This window comes from Coregonus lavaretus (genome assembly GCF_964263955.1).
Source record: "Coregonus lavaretus genome assembly, contig: HAP1_SCAFFOLD_4990, whole genome shotgun sequence".
In the NCBI taxonomy this organism is placed as follows: Eukaryota; Metazoa; Chordata; class Actinopteri; order Salmoniformes; family Salmonidae; genus Coregonus; species Coregonus lavaretus.
In genome coordinates this window covers 21894-27124 of record NW_028166143.1, presented here as the reverse complement: position 1 = coordinate 27124, position 5231 = coordinate 21894, and the positions used below count along the sequence as shown (strand labels likewise).

The 5231-nt window shown below is 51.4% G+C and overlaps 1 pseudogene across 1 annotated transcript; it reads left to right on the top strand.

Annotated features, from left to right (window-relative positions):
• Window positions 1-581: 581 nt before the first annotated feature.
• Window positions 582-2115, top strand: LOC311115013 (coxsackievirus and adenovirus receptor homolog; annotated as a pseudogene). The gene is made up of 2 exons: window positions 582-850; window positions 995-2115. The product of its transcript is annotated as a coxsackievirus and adenovirus receptor homolog (transcript).
• Window positions 2116-5231: the final 3116 nt, after the last annotated feature.

The window sequence follows — 5231 nt, the reverse complement described above, 5'->3', positions numbered from 1 at the left end:
TGTTGAGAAGTCTTTTGGACCTAGACTTGGCACTCCGGTACCGCTTGCCGTGCGGTAGCAGAGAGAACAGTCTATGACTAGGGTGACTGGAGTCTTTGACAATTTTGAGGGCCTTCCTCTGACACCGCCTGGTATAGAGGTCCTGGATGGCAGGGAGCTTTGCCCCAGTGATGTACTGGGCCGTACGCACTACCCTCTGTAGTGCCTTGCGGTCAGAGGCCAAGCAGTTGCCATACCAGGCGGTGATGCAACCAGTCAGGATGCTCTCGATGGTGCAGCTGTAGAATTTTTTGAGGATCTGAGGACCCATGCCAAATCTTTTTAGTCTCCTGAGGGGGAATAGGCTTTGTCGTGCCCTCTTCACGACTGTCTTGGTGTGTTTGGACCATGATAGTTTGTTGGTGATGTGGACACCAAGGAACTTGAAGCTCTCAACCTGTTCCACTACAGCCCCGTCGATGAGAATGGGGGCGTGCTCAGTCCTCTTTTTTTTCCTGTAGTCCACAATCATCTCCTTTGTCTTGGTCACGTTGAGGGAGAGGTTGTTGTCCTCGGCTCTGTATTGATTATTCTCATTGCAGGTGTAGCCCATGGCCTGGAGATCACATCCCAGGGGCCCACGTCCATAGAGAAGGCCAGCAGTGAGAGCGTCAAGCTGGACTGCCAGTTCTCTCTGGCCCCCGAGGACTCTGGCCCCCTGGACATTGAATGGAGCCTGCTGGCCTCCGACAACCAGAAAGAGGATAAAGTGGTGATCCTGTACTCTGGGGACAGGGCCTATGAGGACTACTACCCTGCAGTGAAGGGGCGGGCCCACTTCAACTCAGCCGACCCTAAGAATGGCGCAGTGGTCTAAGGCACTGCATCGCAGTGCTAACTGTGTCACTAGAGATCCTGGTTCGTCTGCTAAATGACTAAAATGTAATGTAAATGTAATGGCGACGCCTCCATCAACCTAACGGGTCTAAAGTCTAGTGACACTGGGACCTATCAGTGCAAGGTGAAGAAGGCCCCGGGCATCCGCAGCAGGAAGATGCTGCTGACCGTCATGGTGAGGCCTTCCAAGCCCAGATGCTATGCCGAGGGCCCCACCCAGGAGGGTAAGGACGTGGTCCTGAGGTGTATGTCCAGTGAAGGTACCAACCCCCTGCAGTACACCTGGGAGAAGACCAGCGACAACAAACTGCTGCCTGCCTCCGCCGTGCTAGACCCTGTGGGAGGCACCATGAACGTAAGGAACGCGTCCACCAGCTCCTCGGGAACCTACCGCTGCACAGCTAAGAACCGAGTGGGCATGGAGGAGTGTATTCTACAGCTTGGCATCACTCCCCCCCCCCAACACTGCTGGTATCATAGCTGGAGCCATCATCGCTGTTCTGCTGGCCCTCATCATCATCGCCATCATCCTCTTCTGCTGCTGCCGCGCCCGCAACAGGAAGAAGTATGAGAAGGAGATCTCCTACGAGATCAGAGAGGACGTCCCCCCTCCGAAGAGCCGCGTGTCGACAGCCCGCTCCTTCACCAGCGTGGGCAGCCAGCGCTCCTCCCTGGGCTCCATGTCCCCCTCCAACCTGCACGAGTATGCCCTCAAGCCCCAGTACGACAAGATCCCCTCCGTGGAGGAGTACGAGAGGCCCCCCAGCCACGCACCCCTGCCCCCGCCCGTCGCCAGCAAGATGGCCGGCCCCAACCTCAGCCGCATGGGCGCCATCGCCGTCATGATCCCCGCCCAGAACAGGGACGGCTCCATCGTGTAGTGGAAAGAAACAGAGAAAGTCTTTGTTGCCTGTACCCTGCTGATATAGAAACCACACGTCTTTGGCTCAACTTTAGTTAATCAAGTTATTGTTTGCGTGAAGCAGACAGATGAAAACCGTTAAGACCCTCAATGGACATTATATCCCAGACTTTTCAGTTTCCATAATATTTTCTAGTCTCATATTTTAATTAAGTTAAATATTTGATGTTGTGAATTTCCAATTGCAGTATATCTTAGTTTACTCCTAGAATAGTGGATATTAGTTCATTTCTAAGGAAGGAATAGTTACTCTTCATGTGTTGTTAGCAGCCAAACTACTGGTATAGAAGTTGTGTAGGTGTTGCCTCTGGATTCTTCTCCACATAGTTAGATTTACACTAGTTTCACTATTGGTTGTCGCTTTCATCAACTAAGTACTACATACAGTAGATGCTCTCAAAAAAATATAAAGGCTTTTGTCTTGGTTCTGTTGTTTTTCCTGTTGATATACTGTTTTACCTACTTTAGTTGAATGAACTGATTGTCACTCTAGATAAGAGCATCTGCTAAACTAGAATACAAATGCACTGTCATTTACTTATTTTAAACATAAATGGTGAGCTATGATTGGCTAGCAGGTCCCCTTGGTTTTGAAGACATGTCACACAGCTTTGGGGAGAATTGTCAGGGGGTCTATCTGTCTGTGAGGAAGTCTGAGTCATAGAGAGAGAGATTGGTGTTTATCTTAGTTAGAATGTTAGAACATTCAGTCACCTCTTGACTTCCACTCTGACTCACTGAGGTTCAAATGGACCTCTGGAATGTCAAACTAGTCTGGGACTCCTTCCTCTCTGACTCACTGGGGTTCAAATGGACCTCTGGAATGTCAAATTAGTCTGGGACTCCTTCCTCTCTGACTCACTGGGGTTCAAATGGACCTCTGGGATGTCAAACTAGTCTGGGACTCCTTCCTCTCTGACTCACTGGGGTTCAAATGGACCTCTGGGATGTCAAACTAGTCTGGGACTCCTTCCTCTCTGACTCACTGGGGTTCAAATGGACCTCTGGAATGACAAACTAGTCTGGGACTCCTTCCTCTCTGACTCACTGGGGTTCAAATGGACCTCTGGGATGTCAAACTAGTCTGGGACTCCTTCCTCTCTGACTCACTGGGGTTCAAATGGACCTCTGGAATGTCAAACTAGTCTGGGACTCCTTCCTCTCTGACTCACTGGGGTTCAAATGGACCTCTGGAATGTCAAACTAGTCTGGGACTCCTTCCTCTCTGTTGTTCATCAGGGAGACAGTTATCTCAGACTGAGAGGCTGCATTGATCCTTTAGTTTATAGGGTGTTGAGTGTTTAACTGGTCCACATTGATTGCTGGAGAATATGTTTACAGTCTGTGTAATCTGCTTTTATGATAAGGAACTGATGCCTTCGTGGCAGTGATCAATCACAATAGCCTCCTGTCAGCTAGAGAAGTATATGGGATGGAGTCATATATTTCTACTCAGTACAGTGATCATGTGTCTTATCAGTTGCCTGTCTAAAATGGGACCCAGAATACTCTTATTGAGTTGTCTGGATCAGTATGGGATGAGGTGTATCAACTAGACTGGGACAGAACTGGCTGGATCAGTATATGGAGAGTAACGACTAGACTGGGACAGAACTGCCTGGATCAGTATATGGAGAGAGGGTATCGACTAGACTGGGACAGAACTGTCTGGATCAGTATATGGAGGGAGGGTATCAACTAGACTGGGACAGAACTGGCTGGATCAGTATGGGATGAGGTGTATCGACTAGACTGGGACAGAACTGCCTGGATCAGTATGGGATGAGGTGTATCGACTAGACTGGGACAGAACTGCCTGGATCAGTATATGGAGAGAGGGTATCGACTAGACTGAGACAGAACTGCCTGGATCAGTATGGGATGAGGTGTATCAACTAGACTGAGACAGAACTGCCTGGATCAGTATATGGAGGGAGGGTATCGACTAGACTGGGACAGAACTGTCTGGATCAGTATGGGATGAGGTGTATCGACTAGACTGGGACAGAACTGCCTGGATCAGTATATGGAGAGAGGGTATCGACTAGACTGAGACAGAACTGCCTGGATCAGTATGGGATGAGGTGTATCAACTAGACTGGGACAGAACTGCCTGGATCAGTATATGGAGGGAGGGTATCGACTAGACTGGGACAGAACTGTCTGGATCAGTATGGGATGAGGTGTATCGACTAGACTGGGACAGAACTGCCTGGATCAGTATGGGATGAGGTGTATCGACTAGACTGGGACAGAACTGGCTGGATCAGTATATGGAGAGAGGGTATCGACTAGACTGAGACAGAACTGCCTGGATCAGTATATGGAGAGTATCAACTAGACTGGGACAGAACTATTGATGGTGCGGTCTTATCCTGAGACATTCCCAGACTTCTACTCTTGACCTCTGGCAGCACCCCTGTTACGCTCTCTCTCCTCTTGACCTCTGGCAGCACCCCTGTTACGCTCTCTCTCCTCTTGACCTCTGGCAGCACCCCTGTTACGCTCTCTCTCCTCTTGACCTCTGGCAGCACCCCTGTTACGCTCTCTCTCCTCTTGACCTCTGGCAGCACCCCTGTTACGCTCTCTCTCCTTTTGACCTCTGGCAGCACCCCTGTTACGCTCTCTCTCCTCTTGACCTCTGGCAGCACCCCTGTTACGCTCTCTCTCCTCTTGACCTCTGGCAGCACCCCTGTTACGCTCTCTCTCCTCTTGACCTCTGGCAGCATCCCTGTTACGCTCTCTCTCCTCTTGACCTCTGGCAGCACCCCTGTTACGCTCTCTCTCCTCTTGACCTCTGGCAGCACCCCTGTTACGCTCTCTCTCCTCTTGACCTCTGGCAGCACCCCTGTTACGCTCTCTCTCCTCTTGACCTCTGGCAGCACCCCTGTTACGCTCTCTCTCCTCTTGACCTCTGGCAGCACCCCTGTTACGCTCTCTCTCCTTTTGACCTCTGGCAGCACCCCTGTTACGCTCTCTCTCCTCTTGACCTCTGGCAGCACCCCTGTTACGCTCTCTCTCCTCTTGACCTCTGGCAGCACCCCTGTTACGCTCTCTCTCCTTTTGACCTCTGGCAGCACCCCTGTTACGCTCTCTCTCCTCTTGACCTCTGGCAGCACCCCTGTTACGCTCTCTCTCCTCTTGACCTCTGGCAGCACCCCTGTTACGCTCTCTCTCCTCTTGACCTCTGGCAGCACCCCTGTTACGCTCTCTCTCCTCTTGACCTCTGGCAGCACCCCTGTTACGCTCTCTCTCCTCTTGACCTCTGGCAGCACCCCTGTTACGCTCTCTCTCCTCTTGACCTCTGGCAGCACCCCTGTTACGCTCTCTCTCCTCTTGACCTCTGGCAGCACCCCTGTTACGCTCTCTCTCCTCTTGACCTCTGGCAGCACCCCTGTTACGCTCTCTCTCCTCTTGACCTCTGGCAGCACCC